The 19,158-nt window shown below is 42.6% G+C and overlaps 1 protein-coding gene across 1 annotated transcript in view; it reads left to right on the forward strand.

Annotated features, from left to right (window-relative positions):
• Positions 1 to 19,158, forward strand: part of ATG7 (autophagy related 7) — a 244,917-nt gene that overhangs the window by 169,208 nt on the left and 56,551 nt on the right. The window lies entirely within an intron of this gene.

Genomic DNA, 19,158 nt, shown 5'->3' on the forward strand with positions numbered 1-19,158 from the left:
CAGAGAAGGGATCCACACATGTGCGTGTCTGGGGAAAGAGCCTGTGGACAGGGGGAGCATTTTGTGCAAAGACCTATGGTGGGAACAAGCTTGTTCAGTTTCAGAAATGGAAGAAATGTAGCCAGCATGGCGAAAGCACGGTGAATTGTGGGGGAGAGTGGTAGGAAGTGAGGTTGGAGACAGAGGCAGGGGACAAGTGACTGGAGGCTCTCGTAGGCCATGAGAAAGAGCTTGTATTGTGTTTTAAGTAGGAGACTGTCAGAGAGTGATTTGCATATTTTTTAAAGCCTTGGCTGCTATGCAGGGAATGGATCGGGGTGTAAAAAACTAGGAACAAGAACGTTTGGGGTGAGTGGCTGAGCAAGATAATTTATGTCATTTTATTTATTTATTTTTAAAAGATTTAATTTATTTATTTGACAGAGATCACAAGTAGGCAGAGAGGCAGGCAGAGAGAGAGAGAGGAGAAAGCAGGCTCCCTGCTGAGCAGAAAGCCCGATGTGGGGCTCAATCCCAGGACCCTGGGATCATGACCTGAGCTGAAGGCAGAGGCTTTAACCCACTGAGCCACCCAGGCGCCCCATTTTATGTCATTTTAATTATCGATGTTATCATACACCTGATGGAGGAATTTGAATTTGGGTTTTCTCCTAGAGGCAATGGTGTGCGTCTGCTTAGTGAACATTTATCAGTGCCAGTCACATGGCTTTCTGTGCATTTTTCATCAAGTCTTCTCGCACGCAAAAAACCCTATAAGCTGAGTTTAGTGTTCATGTTACCTTTTATAAAGGAAGAAACCGATGGGGAGAGCTAGATGCTGACCACTCCTAGTGAGGAAAGGGAACAGGAGCCTCAGGGAGGCTAGGCACCAAACTCCTGGAAGTGGGGCTGGGAGGCTTGTCAGGATGCACACTGGAGTTTGGCGGTGACTTTGAGATGCAAAGAAGAGCTGGTCCTAGGAATGGAGAAGAGCCTGCTTTAGGAGCACACGTCCCAGGGCAGGCTGCACACTGTCAAAGCCTGCAGTCAGTGCCGTGGGAGAGCCTTGAATAAAATAGGGGCCGAGGCCGTTCCCCCTGGCAGTGTACAGGCTGGTGAGGAGATGCCTCTAACACAGGCTAAAAAGTGGGAACTTCTTGAAGGAGAATTTGTTGATTTGTTGATACACTTAACTTACAATGTCAGAAAAAGTCCTGGTGTCTTCACTGAATTCCTACACCTTCTCCTAGGTCAGTTTTAAGTTAGAATGGTCTCAGAAAATCTGTTCTGACCTGTGCCCTTTACCCCCAAATGAGCAGGTGGGCGTTTTTTCCTACCCTCAGTTTATCTGTGTCCTTCGTCTCTGTCTCGCTGTCTGCATCCCACCCCCCCACCCCCACCAACACACGCACATACCAGAACCCCAGGGCTTTCTGGGGCATCTTGAGAGCACCAGCGGAGCCTGTTCTGCCCTTTGTGTTTACCTTGACACAGAAATGAACCCTGGCTGTGATAGGTTTCCTTCAGGCGCTCAGGGTCTTTTCATAGCCTAAGACATCATCGTGACCTTCCGAGGACCGGCTGTTTCTGTGGGCACCTAACAGGGGTCAAGTCTGCTCCTTTGTACCCTGAGGTACTAGGAAAGCTGTTGGAGCCTAATCTGCTCTCACTTATGGTAACTTCTTTTGGTTTTCTATGAGTTCTTTTCTTCTTCCTTGAGAGGACTTACTATGTTGCCTTTAGCTTGCGCCCAGCATTCATTCTAACAAAATCTGGAGTCTCTGGCGTTTATCTTTGGCCAGGCTCCATATGAGTTGGTAGAAAATGGTTGCAGTTCTAGGAATTTCCAGCCTTAATTTGTTTGCCAAATACATCAGCAGGGGCGGTAGCTGTTAGTTGATCTGAGTTTTTTTGTGGTGAGATTTTTTTTGTTTTGTTTTTTGTTTCTCCCCCTCCAATGAGAACTACTGTTTGTTAGCACTGAGATTATCAAACCATTTCAGTTTAGGACTTTGTGCGAGGATATAATTATACCTCCCAAAGATAAAGGTCTGGCCTAGTAAAGTGAGGGCAAAAATGATTAGGGTCCATAGAGGGGAATGATTACTGGTACCAGGTACGTTGAATGGCAACACACTTATTTTCAGTGATATTATACAAATCAAATAAAATCCTATTCCCTTTTATTTTAGCTAAGTATTCTTGTCCAAATAAAAATCAGATGTTTTTCTTCTTTTTCATTTTTTTTTTTCCCAAACCAAATGGTTACAAACACTTACTTAATATAATTTACTGGAGCTTTTTTTTTTTTTTAAGAACATTTACATTACTTTCTTTTATGCATGCAGTAACTTTTGATCAAAACATGACTCCACTCTCTTGTTTAATGTTGAGCATCTGGATTAAAGGCTTCTTTTAATCTTAAATACAGATTATGACTCTCTCCCTTTAAGCAAACCACCATAAAACCTTGGCCCTTTTCCAGTTTTCTTCATTAAAGCTCTCTTTATTATAGTGTTTTCGGATGGCAGTCATTAAATGATTGTTATGCACAATGGGCACTTGATTATAATTATTTAACTGGCAATCAGTTATTGCAGCAATTTGGTAGTGTAATTAAAAGGGAGCATGTTTGTACCTGCCAGCATCTTTGAGATGTTCAGCTCTGGATTAGGGAAAGAAGCAGAATCTAAACATATGGACAGGAAGAATCAAGCACTTCTATGGATGGAAGCTTTTTTTTTTTATTCTTCCCCAGTCTGGTTCCTGGCCTCTTTTGTTCCATTAAGGTAGACGAAGGATAGTGATGAAATGTGGGTAAGAATTTTTGTGCTATAAATTCCTGGATCAATCAATACATTCAGCAAAGACTGTAAATTTGCTTCATGTGCTGAGAAATGCTTAATGGGTAGAAGTGAACTTAATATAATTCTGCTTTTTTAAACACAAACATTCTTCCCCACTCTGATTTAGGCATTTCAGCATTTCTTTCTTGACCCATTAATTGATAAGGAATACAACTAGCAAAATGTTGGCATAAAAGACAGCTAGCATTCACTTATTAATGGAAAGTCATCAATCACTAAAGAAGTTAGTAATACTGTGATTCCCAAGTTAAGATCGTCCACAGCATGATTCAGAACCCTTTCCATGTGACAGACATCTAATCCTAACCAACCTTAGGAAAGAGTAAATTTCTTGGCTTATGTTATGTTATTGGAACCGCTAATAGGATTAAAGGGAGACCTGCAGAAACCAGGGCTCAGGGTTAGAAACTGGGATTCAGTCCCTCTTGAGACTCACTTTCCATTCACCTCTCCACTGAGCCTGACTGTGCTTGGCTTTGTTCAGAGGACAGGTCTCTAGGCTTCTCCCTGTGGCAGGAAAAACGGCCATTAGTATCCCCAGATTCTGATCTTCCTTGCTGAGCAACTCTGGTGGTAACACGTGTCTTCTTTCATACACTGGCCTCAAGGAAAGGTTCTGATTGGCCCTACTTGGGTCATACTCCACCTCCTGGACTAATTACTGTTGCCAGGGAAATGACCCCGTCTGATTGGCCAGGCCTGGATCACATCCCTTTGGGTAGGGTAGGGAAGATGGAGTCTATGATTGGCAGTCGTATCAGAGACCTTGATATGTTCCCATAGGTGGGGTTCCCCAGTGACTAAGAAAAACACAATGGTTATTTTAGCGAATGAATATGAAAATCTGAAGTATCCAAACCTAAAGAATATTCTCTGCATGTTTTCCCAAAGTGGTTCTCATTCTTTTAGAAGTATTTCACCTTTGTAAGACTGAGTTATAGAAGAGTCCATCTCAGTTTCAAATGATTGCCTAACCTTACCAACAGTCATTCTTGAGCCTTTAATAGTGTGCTCTCAGGGGAGGGTCCTAAAGAGATGGAACAGACATAAAAATGCCTGTTGTGGTGGCCCAGCCACCATAGCTACCTTATTACAAGGGACTAAGGATCCAGGGTTCCATATAGCACAGTTTTCAACTATGACCTCACAGTATCAAACCGCTTACCACAGTTCTGCATGATAAAATTTTCCATTTTTCTCTTGATTTAGTTCCACATTTGAATCTGAGGGAAAGGCTAAGCAGTCTGAAAAATGGCAGACTTAAATAGCAAAAGACCTTTAAAAAGTAAAAGAGAACATTAAGTGAAAATTTAAAAATGCTTTTCCTGACCCCCCCAATACCAAGCAAACATGGTCTAATCCATAAGAAAACTATGAATCATCCTATTTATTAATCACACAAGATAATCAAAATATCCAAGCTCAGACTTGAATAAAAATAAATTCTCAATTTCCTATTTATCTTATTAATTGGTGCAAAATTATTTTTGGTTACATATTTATTTGTACAAATGAGATATTTAAGCTCACAGCAACTTAAACTACTAATGGAATACCTGAACTCTGGGACGGTTGTAGGACATCAGCTTCTTCAAATCAAGTAAGTGTGTGTATATTTACACACACACACTTTTTTAGTTTGTGGATATTGGACAGTGCTAGAGACGTTTCTTGGGAACCTAATCTTCTCAATGGCAAGTTCCAGCATTGCCTTTGCCAGTAGTTGAGTTCATATGGACTTGATGCCAATTTTCTTCTCACATATGTGAAATAACAGTTGGGCACATAACAAACAAAACAGTGACACCACAGAGAAGGCTAGTGCTTTTTAAGAAGTGAAATGGACGGATTCAGAACTCATTTTTTCTTTAGGTGAACTGAGTTTAAATTAAATGTTGCAAGAGATTACAGTATTTGTTTAACTCTCAAAAAGTCAAAGGCCGTGGCAATAAAGTATTTTCATTTTATAGAGTTTTTCTTGGACAGGCTGCATGCCATGTGACAGCAGAGTGCTTCAAGCCTGGAGGCTGGTGCCAGCACAAAATCCAAACATCATAAAGTTACTTCCAAAGCACAGATAATTATCGGTCCCCTCTCTTGGAACAGAGCATCTCTCAGCTAATCCAAATCTGCCAGTCCAGAATCACCTTCCTAGTCTAGGGTTTTAAGTATGAATCTATGGGTAAGGCACATTTTCCGGGAAGGAAAGGAAAAGTTATTGAACAACAATGGTCAGAAGAATAAAAAACCATAGACATCAGTACTGTCCCAATTTTTTCTCTAGCAAAATTTCTTTTTTCTTTTTTTTCTTTCTTTTTTTTTTTTTTCTTTTGCCAAAAAAAGACAAGGGAGGCCAGCTATTGGCCCAGTGGCCATTGCTATGTGCATGCCTTGTCCCTCAGTCAGTTTTTGAAAATCCAGTTAACTTGTCTCCAACAAACAGCTTACCTCCAACCCTGTCCACTTAGGGCAGTGTGTCTTTACCACACTAGATCTTTCCTAAGTAAAGGGGCTGATTGTTGAGGCTTTGCATGCTTTTGCAGTGCCCGGGAATCAGTAAAATGCCTTGTGATCCATACTTCTCTGCTTCCCCAATTCACCCAAAGGGTACTGGGGAAGCCTTTGCCTTCTGTCTAGGCTGCTTCTATGCACAGAAGCTCTCTGAAAGCTTTGCTCACCAGGATTTGAGATCCATGCTCTTCAGTGAATTTCCATCAGAGGGTCACTGCCAAGTCACACAAATCTGTCACAGGAGGCTTGTCTAGGAGTGCACCGAGTCCCTCTCCGCAGAGTGACAGCTCAACAACTATCCCTGAGTGTTGGCCGGCCAGCCATCTCTTCTTTCCCACCCCCTTCTTCTTTCCCACCCCCTTCACTAGATTTCACTACCACCTGCTAATGCATCTAAAGGGAGCAAGAGGACTCAGTCACAACAGATGATGAGAGTTGATGCCAGAAGTGTAAACAAGTCATAAATTACTCTTAATTCTTCTTGGCTATGAATGCTGTTAGTCTTTAGCGATGGAAAAATATACTTGCTTTAATCTCTTTTATTTATATAATAGTTGGTCCTCTCGTATGACTATAAATCTCACTTTTCTTCAACAAGCATTTCCTAAGCATGTGCTCTGGGCAAAGTACTGTGTAAGCTGCTACTCTTAAGAACAGATATGGGAGTCATGTTTAGTGGGGACAGGAGTTTGGGAAGATGAAAAAATTCTGGAGATGGATGATGGTAATGGTTGTGCAACAGTGTGAACATACTTAATGCCACCGAACTATACATTTTTAAATGACTAAAATGGTAGATTTTATATTTTTTAAGTGGTAGGTTATATATTTTATCACAAAACAGATTAGGGATCTTAAGCATTTTTTTCAGTCAAGATTAGCTGTTTGTTTTAAGTTATAAATTCTATATATATCCTATAGCAAAATAACAAGTCTGTGGGACTCACCACAAAAACCTGGAGTTCCCCATTTCTTATATTTTACATAGCAAGTACTGAGGTCATTATGTCCCTGATTTCTCCTATTGTCAGAGTACTATATAGGTCTTTTTTAAGTTAACAAATGATTATCCTCTGCAATCAAGGTGAAACCAGAGTCTCAACAAGAGCACTGATTAATGAGCCCTGAGTTAGGCTTTATGTGCCCCAGAATGGCCAAAACTTTATTGAGCTTGGAGAACAGAGACTCAGATCCTGCCTTGAGGCCAGCCAATGTGGAGAAAGTCGTGGCTTTCCATCTCTGTCTGGTTCCTGCCTCTGCCTTTGGCCAGTGCTATGACTGTGGGCAAGTCGCCTCATCTTCGTGAACTGGCTGCTGTGTCCTTACCTATAAAATGGGAGTGAAGTTGCCTGCTATGCAGGCTGTCAGGACCAAACAAGCCAACATTTGTGAGAACACTGAGTGCTGGCCTGGGGGCAGGTGGTAAATCAGTGCCATCTCCCTTGCCCCTGCAGCTTCTGTGACAAAGGAGTGAAATGCAATGGGTGTCTGAGACAGCCTCCAGAGCGCCCTTCATTCCACACATGTGGGAGTGTGTGAGACACCTCCTGAAAATCTTTCCTTCCTCTCCTGTTACTCTCTAGACTCTGCTCTCCTGCTCTGCCTGCCTTTGAACTGGGAAGTTCATGATGCAAATATATTGGTGCTGTGGGAGAGGGGAGATGACCCGCCCCTGGCCCAGTGCCAGCAGCATCTTGGAAGCACAGCAGTGCTCAGGGTCTTGTGGTGTTTGGGCCTCTTGCTCTTTCAAGACCCCAAGGCCTCAGTGTCTCGCTTCTCAGACCCACTACCTTTCCCTAGGATTAGAAGTTGTCCCCTTGGTTTCCTTTGACCTCTTGTCCCTCAGTCAGGAGTTAGAAGCAAAGAAAGGTCCTTATTACCCCAGACCTCTGTCTTTGCAGCCAGTAGTTTGGCCCCCGCAGGCCCGTTTCCTGCAGGTCTGAAAGGCTGTGTCTGGGGACTGTCACCCTTCCTTCCTTCTGTGTCCATGCTGTTTCTCTTTGCTCCGGGGGACAGCTCAGCTTTGTATCAGGCCTCACCAAGACATAGAATCCAGTTTGTAGAAAGATTAGAGTGCTTTGATGGGTGGTATAATTTATCTGCTTCCCCAAGTTAATGACATCCTTTGAGCTGGGCACCCCTTCTATACCAGCACCGTATATTAAAGGGGATGGCCAGGCTAGTGCCAGGCTACTAAGCCAGTGGTTCTTAAGACTTTTATTATTTTTTAACCTTTTTATTGAGAATTGTATAATTTATATACAATTAAATATCAATTCTGTACAAATCTTAAGTATACATCTCAATGAATTTTTGTGATCTGCACACCTGTGTAAATACTACCCAGACTAAAATTCAGAACATTTCTAGTACTCCAGAGCCTCAGACCCTTTTTTCTAGTCAGTATCCCCAAAGGTAACTACTGCTTCAACCTCTTATCATTGGATTGGGTTCTTGTCTTTCTCACACTTATGTCCACCCCTAAGTCCCAATTTTCTACTTAATATCATTTAAGAATTCAAAATCTGTTATTGCCTGTTTTAACCAAAAAGAAACAAGGAAGTGGTCATTTTAGAAATGTTTTTCCTGCCCTCACCACCTATACACATCCTAATATACCCTCTGCCCCCACCAGCCCCACCCCCCCAGTCAGGTCATGGTCAAGGAGGTAAGATCCCCATCCTTTCTGGTCAGTCATGCTCAATCCCAGAGTCTGAAAAGGGACAGAAACAGATTCCCTAGGACCTTAGTTCTGTTTTCCTGGTGCCCAAACTTCAAGGTATAGTGTTTTCTAAGCTGAACAACCGTATAGTTCTTAGAATCATCAGATATTCACTGAGCTTCTAACACGCTCAGATTCCTGCTTTCCTTTTTCTGTCGAAGTAGGATTATCTTTCCCCTGATTATGTTTTCCGTTTTCTTGAGGATGAGGAATGCATTTGAAGAGAAGTATCACCATTGCATTCCCTGTGTTAATGTTGACTATCTTGAACTGTTTCTACTAAAAAATATTACAAGAAAATGATTTTACAGGAGGTACACAGAAGCCCCCATTTTGGCGTATACTGCCATACTCAAATCCTTGTATTTAAAAGTGGAGCTTAGTCTGTTTATCCTACAGTAAAAATATCTACAAGAAGCTATTATTATATTGACATTGGAGCCAAACAGGAAATCAGAGGATTCACAGATGTGATCTGCTTTAATGCAGTAGGTTTTCTACACTTTGGCTTTGCAGCCAATCAGGATAGACTCCACAAAAAGGATTTAAGAAACATATTATTGATATAATGTGTATTTATTGGACTCTGCAAGCTACATTGTGTTCCCAGAGTTCTGAGGGCAAAAGCAGGAGGGAGACTTAAGAGAAAGAAGATGAACCCAACAAGAAAGAATTGAGATAGATTCCATCATTACCATGAGTATATAATTATAACATATATGGGGGAGAATTTAGAATAATTCAACAATGTATGTAAGCATTTATTATATGCACAGTATTGGATAACACAGTTTGCCGCCCAAAGGGAAGATGATATGTCAAAAGAAGTAAGTCCTCAAAACTTTTTCAGCATTTTTTTTTAAAGATTTTATTTATTTGACAGAGATCACAGAAGGCAGAGAGGCAGGCAGAGAGAGAGGAAGGGAAGCAGGCTCCCTGCTGAGCAGAGAGCCCGATGCGGGGCTCAATCCCAGGACCCCGGGATCATGACCCGAGCTGAAGGCAGAGGCTTTAACCCACTGAGCCACCCAGGCGCCCCCTTTTTCAGCATTTTTATCCATGATTAAGATTAGGACAAAACTGGCCTATCTGGCTAATTCGTGGGTGATGCTAAATCTGGAAGAGCACTAAAATCAGGATCTAAAGAAATAATGACAGACACAGACTGAATCTGAAAAGTTGAAATATAGCAGGCATAAGTATAAGTCCTTAGATTATTTAAAAAAAAAAAAAAAAGTTTCTGTGAGTCTCGAATGGGGGAGACACAATAAATAGCACCTGTGAGGAGAGATCATAGCTACTTGTCCGCACAGTGCCGGTAAATCAGTGGTAAGAAGGGGCATGACAAATAGCTTCTGCACTGTGAACTCTTATTTCTCAAAATTGAATGGCTAGGACCCACACCTGGATACAATACTGACCTCACTTCAGATGACCACACTTAAAGGTGCTGAGAGATGTTGAGAACCAGGATCAGAAATTATGTTACTTGGAACATTCTTAAATAAAAGAATGAGTAGTTAGTTGGAAGAACGGAAGGGATGCCCATATCCCATCCTCACATACCTGAAGGCTGTCCCGTATGTGAGGCACATGAGGCTTGTGCCCTGGAAGGCTGTGCTAGGATTAGGGAGAGGTTATAGAGAAGGGTCTCTTGTTCAATTACTCACACTTGAAGCTGCTAAGTGGAAGGAGTATGCGGCCTCATGCCTGTGTGTGGGTATGGAGGACTCACATTTTTGGAGGATGGACCTCAGAGCAATCATAGGGCTCCACTGGGTGCTTGTCAGAGGGGTTGTGGAAAGGATTCACACACTCTGTAGAGCTTTGGAAAAAATGCCCTGTGAGGCCTTGTCCAACTCTGATAATCTGTGGTTGCTCAGAGGCGCACAGCACAGGCTCAGATGAGTTCTAGGAAGATGGCCGTGGGCTAGAACATCTGGGGAAGGAGGCAAGGACTGTCATGGAACTTGAATTGTGACAGAATTGAAGAGAACAAGGTGAAGATAGCAGGCATGGGGTGGAATTGGGAGATTATGAGAGAGAATTTGGGTGGACAGGATGGGGCAACAGAGTGGGAAACCATAGCAGATGGAGATTTGGGTGCCCTTGCTCTCATGTGATCTTCTACAAGGACACAGGGTGACATAGACCCCAACCCCACAACTTCGGTGATAGTGGCAGTTCCCTGTTCTATTGGTTGAGAGGCAGTGGAAGTGCCCAGACCAAACCACTCAAAAGTTATTTCTGCTGCAGAAGAGTCATAGGCAGTTTCCTAACGACTGTGAGGGAAAGGCACCTTGCTAGGACATGGACAACAAGGCTTCTTTATCCACCTGCAGCCTCATCGGAGGTTTTGCATTTGTACTAACATGCTAACTTTGAACACTCCAGAACTTCAAGGTGTTTTTTCCAGTGGCTGTCATTCTCACCAAGTTCGTGTTTTGCCTTTGTGGCTTCAGAGAGCCCTTCTGTAGTTCTGGTCACCAGGATACTTCTCTGAGTGGCCAATAGCAAGATGAAGAGTGTTTTCAGGGGACTCCGTTCATTTGTACTATAAGGACTTACAATGTATTGCAAGTGTATCACATTTTTATCTCCAGGCATTTTCTACACAATGGTGCTATGATGTGAGTAAGTTAGGGCTCATTCTCTGTCTCGCAGATGAGGAGATTAATGCTGGAGAGGTGAAGTGAAGCAGGGAGAGTGGTTTCATAAATGTGGAGAACAGCCTATTTTATGAACGGAAAGGCCATTGGAAGTAGGATGTTATTGCTCTTTAACTAAAGAAATGTTTGCAAGGCCAAGTTAAACAGGATATGGCATTCTCTCCAAGCGTTTCCACCACCACGCCCCTCTCCTCACTCGGGTGTTTGTGGGTCACTTCCTAATCTATGAATGGGTTCGCTGACCTGTAAGCAAGGGTGGGAGGTAGAGATTGAGCTTGAACAAACTCATCAAGGGAAGTCATTCTGCAAGTTTCCCAAGGATGAGAGAATGTTTTTTCTTCCCCCTCCCTTACCACTCCCCCACCTCCTCCACTGTAACCTACCGTAGCAAAAACTGTAACCCAGAGCTGCATTTAGAAGACTACCATGGCCATGTTCATCCTGGTCTTCTTTGGGGACTACTGAGGCTTTGTGCCCTCACTCGACCAGTGCCTCTAAAAAGATGTTTTAGGGCTATCAAAGAGACTGCAATATCTGGGGGCCATTTAAAAAGCCAGAGACGTCTTCTATGACTCATCACCAAGTCCTGACATTTAATAATCCCATCACCCTAGGAGGGGTCTCCAATACTGTCTCATTTGATCTTCTACCCAATTTGAGTAAAGAGCCAGAAGTGCTTTATGGGCTGATTGCATAGGAAGCATTATCATTCCTTCTGAAGTTGGAAAGGAAAAATAAAGCTGTCATTGCTTGAATTAAAATAAAATAAACACAAACCCATAGGACTTGGCTAATGTCTCTTCTGATGTGGCCTTTATTGGGTATTTCTAGTGTTTGTAACTGTGTCAAGTTCTAAGCAGTCATTCTGCTCCCTGATTTCCTCTGATTTTCCATCATCTTCTCCCTGTCATACTTGGATGCTCCTGCTCTGTCTTCATGCAGGTTATACAGAGCTTGTTTATTCCCTCGAGACGCAAAGCAGATTGTTTGCTTAATTTTTATTTTAAATATTGTCTGTGAGTCATCATCATGGGGCAGCTTTGGTAAATGCGGCTGATTTTTGTTCGCTAGAAGTCTCTGCCAATATTCCCATCTATTGTATACATTCAGTGCTATTATAGTAATAATAGTTTACAGAGACCCAGATTATGATATTTTAATAGTATAGAGACCCTTGTTGATATAAATGCTTCATGCAAATTGGAATGAAGTATTAAAACCGCAGTTTTGGCTCTACTTATCAGTATACAAAAAGATTGGACTTGATTCCTTAGATAGAAATGAGCCCTCTTTGGCAATTGAGAATTTCTTCATGTCTCACATTATAGAGCCCTCGTTTTAAGAATGAAGAAGAGTTCTGGGACTACTCTTTGGTGAGTTTTGGGTCAAATGAGATTGAATTCCAAGTATCCTGGCTCTTAATCCAGTATTTTTTCCCTCCTATTCTATGTTTAACCTCTCTTTTTGTATACTTTCCTAGAAGCAAGGCTATGATGTCCAAGCAGAATTTCTGTAAAGTCAATTCCAGTGTGCCCCAGTTAGAAAGAATCCTAAAACAGCAATTTTCCAAGCATGCAATCAAGGGCTATGATTCATGTTCTTAGGATATAGCTTTAGGAATTTTGCAGTATGGACTCCATGTAGTGTGGCTGCTGAGGGAGGGAACTGACGCCTACTATGTATTGTATCAAACTTGTCCTATATAAGTGCACTCCTATCTCAGGTGATATAATTTCTTACCTTCTCACCCTCCAGTCCATCTACTACCCCCATTGAATTAATCTTCCTAAAACATTGGTTTTTAATGTATCAGTGCTGGGACCAAACACCCAATCAAAACTCTAAACTCCTTAGCTTCTCCTCCAAGGCCTCCCACCAGACCAGTGTCTTCACTGTCTCGTATTCATTCCCAGTCCTCTTTGCTCTTGTAAAGGGTCTCCTTCTCCTATCTGTAGTTCAGGCATTCCCAGCCCACAGGGGCCTGGCCAGTCCCACTTGTTTGACTCTGTTCTTTGTTGTGCTCCCGTCTGACTATACTCCTTCCATTCTGATCTCCTGAAACATGTGCTGATTCTATGAGAGTGTGTAACCATGACATTTGACATCCTGATTACATTGCTGTCATGAGTTCTGGTCTCTGAAACTCAGCTCTGACTTCCCAGAGAAATTCTCAGACAGTGCTCTCGGAGTTTCAGGAATTATTTCACAGAGCCCACGAGGCCAAAAGAAATACACAGAAATTTCATTTATGAAGCAGTTAGGACTCAATAAATAGTCCTGACCTAACAATTAATAGCTCTTTGAGAAAATACTGCACATAAATTGAAAAAAAAAATCATTGTTTTATTCTAAAAACAACCACAGTTATTTACTAATAGTGTTTATGTTCCCGTTGGGTACTTCATAGTTTCCCAAAGCTTAGAATCAGATGGGACACTGCCACATTCCTTTCCTGTTCAGTGTTGTATTTCACATAATACTTTTTGTGGTACAGTTGCCAAAACCCCAGTTTTGCAAAGATTTGAGATCATCAAAAGGAATATAGTACAAACTAAAATGTCAAAGCTATAAACTACCTTGATCTGGTAGTTTCTGCAGTGCCTGACAGATACCGTGTGTGTCATGCTTTCCTGAAAAATTTAAAATATCCCATCCTGCAGTGCCCTGAGGGACACACTTTGGGAACCATAGCTCTAGAGTAGTATCAACCTCCCCTTGTGTGCCGCAAAGTGTATTGACCAATGTAGTCCTCCTAGTGGGTAGCCAGTTAATACTTGCTGAGGACTTTAATTCTTGACCATTAGACAGAGGCCATAAGCACCACAGCTTCAACGATGTACTGAGTTTCCCAGCATGGCAATAATTCAAGTTAAATCCATTTGAACATCCTTTGGGTATGCTGGAAGGGAAATTCCTGTACAAAATGGAGGTTGGCTTAAATGCCCTTTAAATTCTTTTCCATTGCTAAGGTTCTCTAATTCAGTAGAAGCGATGTGCCATGTAAGACCAACATTAACCACAATTTCATGACAGAGTGGTAAAGATAAAACATCTCAAACTCTGAGGCCAAAAATATAAAAATATTTGAATTCTAACATGCTGAATTTGGTATGGATGTAGACGCATAAAACTACTGCCTCCTAAACTAATAAGGTAGATTCGTTGAGAAACCTTTTTCTTTTCAGTTACCACAAAAATTAACCATATAGTAGGAACTAAGAAAACCATGGTACTTATCAAAAAAGTAGAAATAGGGGCACCTGGGTGGCTCAGTGTGTTAAGCCTCTGCCTTCGGCTCAGGTCATGATCTCAGGGTCCTGGGATCCAGCCCCACATTGGGCTGTCTGCTCAGCGTGGAGCCTGCTTCCCCATCTCTCTCTGCCTGCCTCTCTGCCTACTTGTGATCTCTCTCTCTGTCAAATAAATAAATAAAATCTTTTTTTTTTTTAAGTAGAAATAGCACAAGAAAACATATCTGATCACTCTATAATACAATTAAGAAACACAAATTTAGGGGCGCCTGGCTGGCTCAGTGGGTTAAAGCCTCTGCCTTCGGCTCAGATCATGATCTCAGGGTCCTGGGATCGAGCCCCACATCGGGCTCTCTGCTCAGTGGAGAGCCTGCTTTCCCCTCTCTCTCTGCCTGCCTCTCTGCCTACTTGTGATCTCTGTCTGTTAAATAAATAAACTCTTTAAAAAAAAACACACACACAAATTTATAAAATTAAAACACAAAAAACACCACTGGGATTTTTAAAAACTCCTCTTGAGTCATTGAGGAAATCAAAATGAAAATTGTAGACTATCTGGAAAAGAATGTGAAAATTCTACATGTAATTTTTTTTTGACACAGCTAATATAGTACTTCGGAAAATTCACCAACCTCAGTTCTTATATGAATAACAAAAGTGAAGGAAAATAAAAGAAATTATGTGTCAAACTTATGACATTATTAAAAAAAAAAAAAAAAGAAAAGAAAAGAAAATTAACCCAGGGATGGCAGAAGAAAAAATCTTAGAAGATTGCCCTACGCATCGTAAGCGCTTAATAGATGTTAGCCACTATTTGAAAGATACAGAAAATTCTCCTGGATAGAGTAGTAAATTTGAAAAGCAACGTTCCCTTTTGAGACGGTTGGGGATATTTGAATATGGACTCCATATTAAGAAGATAGTATCGAGGGACGCCTGGGTGGCTCAGTTGGTTAAGCGGCTGCCTTGGGCTCAGGTCATGATCCCAGCGTCGGGGATGGAGTCCCACATCGGGCTCCTTGCTCTGCAGGGAGCCTGCTTCTCCCTCTGCTTCTGCCTGCCTCTCTGTCTGCCTGTGCTCACTCACTCTCTCTCCCTCTGTCTCTGACAAATAAAAAAAAAAAAAAAAAGAAGAAGATAGTATTGAATTAATGTTAATCTTCATGGGTGTGGTGATGTTATTATGGGTGTATAGGAGGACACCCTTATTCTTACAAGACACATGCTGATGTATTCAGAAGGTAAGTGTCATGATGTCTGCAGTATACTTTTCAGTGATTCAGGGGAAAAAAGTAAACATAGATTAAGAGAAAAATGTGGGGAAAATATCAGCATATTTATGGGAACAGGATGGGGGTACCAATTCAAGTTTTCTCTAAGTTTTAAACTTTTCAAAAGAAAAATTTACCAAAACCAGGGTATAGAACATGTGTAGCATGTTTTTTAAAGAATCATATGTGTATGTATATGTGTGTGTATTTATATGTTTGTATATGCATAGTATAAGGTGTATACCAGAAATTGAGAACAGTGGTTGCTACTGGATAAGAGAGCTGTTTGGCTGGAGACAGGACTGGAAGGAGACTCAGCTTGTGAATCTTGTACACGTGCTTCCATTTTCTATCCTAATTTGTGGGGGGCTATTATAATTTTTATTTAATTTTAAGCTCCATGTCCTATGCTCAGTTCTACTGTTGGACAAATGAAGTAATTTATGCCCCGGGGAGCAGAGACTGCTTAGGAAGTGCCTTATCTCTGGGCAGACTTCTTGGACGGATTCCTCCTTGGACTGTCCAGACTTTGCTGCGGGTTTCCTGTGGGCAAGCAGCCTGCATGCCTCCTGCCCCAATATTCCACCCCCTCCTGCACACAACACCCTTTGGCTTTGGCTCCGTGGGGGTTTCATGAAGACGTTTTTACAGCTGGTGGAAGGTGGTAGGCACATGGGATGGTCCTCAGAAGAAAAAGGTGTGGGCTTCCTGTTTTCACTGTGACTCAGGCAAGTGGGAGAGCATTTCTGTGGAACACTCTTAATAAATAACTTGCTCACCCTGACACTAGTGAAACTCCCCAATGTCAGAGTTCAGGGCAAGAGGCAAATGGTGGCAAGCTTTCCTCCTTGGTGAGAACCAGAAATGAAAGTCTTTTGGATGCAGCTTGTGGTGCCGAAGATTTCAGAGCTGGAAGGGATGTACCCGAGTGATCCAAACCGTCCACTTTACAAGTGAAGCCACCAAGGCCAGGAAAGTTCTGCACATGTGGACAAGTGGCACAGCTCGTAACCATACACCCCCCTGAGCCATCTCTGCAGGATTCTTTCCATGACACCACAGCCACCTGAGAGGCCCACAGGGACTCGGGACTCTGTGGTGGGTGACAGGCTCATTTCATTGGGCAGGTGGTGTTACAGCTGATCTGCTCACTCGCTCTCTCGCTCGCTCTCAGAAGAAAAGGGTGCAGTACGTCTTAAAGCTGAGGAGCCGGGAAGGGAGATGGGGAGGAGTAGGGAGGCAAGGTTCACTAAAAACAGTATTTTGCCTGTGCAAGGCCTGGCAGGGAACCAGTTCACCTCTTACTTAAAAGAGACTGAGGGGCGCCTGGGTGGCTCAGTGGGTTAAAGCCTCTGCCTTCGGCTCAGGTCATGATCCCAGGGTCCTGGGATCGAGTCCCGCATCGGGCTCTCTGCTCAGCGGTGAGCCTGCTCCTCCCCCCTTCCCTGCCTGCCTCTCTGCCTACTTGTGATCTCTGTCTGTCAAATAAATAAATTCTTTAAAAAAAAAAAAAAGAGAGAGAGAGACTGATAAACTCAGGGTGGATTCTATTTCTGCCCTCAGAGCATTAAAATACCTAACCCTAGAGATTTTGCAGAGAATGCTTGAGAACTTTTTTTCACTATTAACCTTATTATGAAATACCTCAGGCATGCAGAAAGACTTAGTGAATATAATGAAAGCATGCATACCACACTCAACCAAAGAGTGACTGGGATGGGGTGCCTGGGTGGCCCCATCAGCCAAGTGTCCGACTCTTGATCTCGGCTCAGATCATCAAGCCCTGTGTGGAGCTCTCTGCTCCCCACAGAGTCTGCTTGTCCCTGTCCCTCTGCTCCTCCCCTTGCTCATGCTTGCTTTCACTCTCTCACACTCTGTCTCCACCCACCTCTAAGGTGACTACATAAAATCTTTTTGAAAACATAAAAAATAATTTAAAAAAATTTTTTTAATTAACAAAAAAGTGGGATATTTGGTTGAGGCCCCACCCCACTTCCCTGATCACAGGCCTTCCCTCACCCCTTCCCCCAGGGATCAGCCCTGCCCTGAATATGCTCCTTATCATTGCTCTCTGTGCCTTTATTACCCTGACTGCATGTGTGATGTCTCCCTAGATAAGGTATCACCTTATTTTCCATAAAATTTTATGTAGATGGGGTCACGTTGTGTGTTTCCTTACATAACTATTTTTTTCCCCTCAAGAGTATATTGTTGAGATTCATCCATGCTTCTTGGTGCAGCCCCAGTTCAGCCGTGTTCACCAGAGCAGAGGTTTTATTGACGACATACTTGAAGACCTGTGCATTCTTCTGTTGAAAAACATTTGTTTCCAAGCTTTGATACAAATAATGCCCCAACAAACATCCTTGCACTTGTTCCTTGTACACATAGTACCCGCCTTTTCTCGCTATTGCTGTATCCTTCACTGATCCACAGACTGAACAAACGCTTCTGTCTCTCTGTTTCAGAAATTCATGATTCATAGAAGCGGGTGTTTATCTGGGAGACAGCACTTTGGTTTACCTCAGGGTTTTTAATTTGGAGAGTGGAATTTTTTTTTATTCCTTCAAAGTAAACTCAGGTCCTTACCTCAGACCTACTGAAGTTGAAATATCTTTGTGGGCAAGAAAAGCTCCTCTTGGAGATGCTCCTAATGACTGAAGCCGTCCACTGAATGACTACCCTGCTGTACTCCAGCAGGCTATGCCCCTCTGACCCATCTCACTAGACTCTGGTCATGGCTCTCTAGAATGTGGGCAGACCCTGTGAGAGGAAGTGCCTTTTCAGCAGAGTAACCACCGTGAATAGCAGACACCGCTGTCGTGCCGTCAGGGTGTGCCGGTGATACCATTTCACTTCCACCCATCTCATCCCTTCTAGGCACCTGTATTTATGGCAGCTCAGCTGATGTTTGTATTTCTTCTGTGTTAGAAAAGGCTTATCCTCTGTAACCCCAGATCTGGGAGCAATCACTTACTCTAGTATCAAGCTAGATATAGGGGTTACAGCCCTGCCTTCGGTAAGATTGTATTCTGGTGCTAGAGGCTTCAGGCACATGCATTTATCAGTTCAACGCCAGAAATGTGATAAAGGCTGCTCAATATGTATAGGGGAAGGGTAGAGAGTGCCAAAGAGGGGATGATTCCAGTGTGAGGACAGGGAAGACTTCATGGAAGATAAGCCATTCAGCTTTACCTAAAAGGGCTAACAGAGAAGATGAACAATGACAACAATGATGCAGAGAGATGAGGCTTGAAAGATAGGAAGGTAGGTGGGCTGAGGCCGGGCAAGGAAGCATATTGAATGGACTTCACCCTGATGAATTGGGGAACACATAGAATTGTGGTGAGCAGAGAAAAGACTCTGTAGGGACTGTTAGAAAAATGCCTTTGGCAGCCAGGAAAGACATGAATTGGAAAGCGACAGCTGGAGGCCTGAGCAGGAGACAGGAGGAGGTGGTAGCGATAGGAAAAAGGAAGGAAAGAATAAATTTAAAGGCAGCTACTCGGTCAGGAATAACCAAAATGCAGATTGGTGGACAGAGGGCAGATTTTGTTATTATATTTACTTTATTTATTTCTAATCATTTTGTCAAACTGAGGTCAGACCAGAGGTAAAAAGCAGCAGTATTTGTGTCAATACTTAGGGCTATGAAAACAAGAGACACCAAAATGGAGTATAATGTGGAAGTAATTGCATAAACATCTAATTAAGGACAAGAGTTTGAGGCATAGGAAAGAAATGAGTACCCATTAGAGTCATGCCACATGTCTTAACTCTCGTGTGTTGATTTCTGCACATGCTCAAGTCAGGAAAGGGGGCAAGTCTGCATTTGGAATCAGGGAGCCAACATTTAGTGTCCCTGCCCTGCCTCTTGACTATCTGTGA

The sequence above is a fragment of the Lontra canadensis genome, unplaced genomic scaffold (assembly GCF_010015895.1).
Source record: "Lontra canadensis isolate GAN:19392208 unplaced genomic scaffold, GSC_riverotter_1.0 scaffold124, whole genome shotgun sequence".
Taxonomy (NCBI): domain Eukaryota; kingdom Metazoa; phylum Chordata; class Mammalia; order Carnivora; family Mustelidae; genus Lontra; species Lontra canadensis.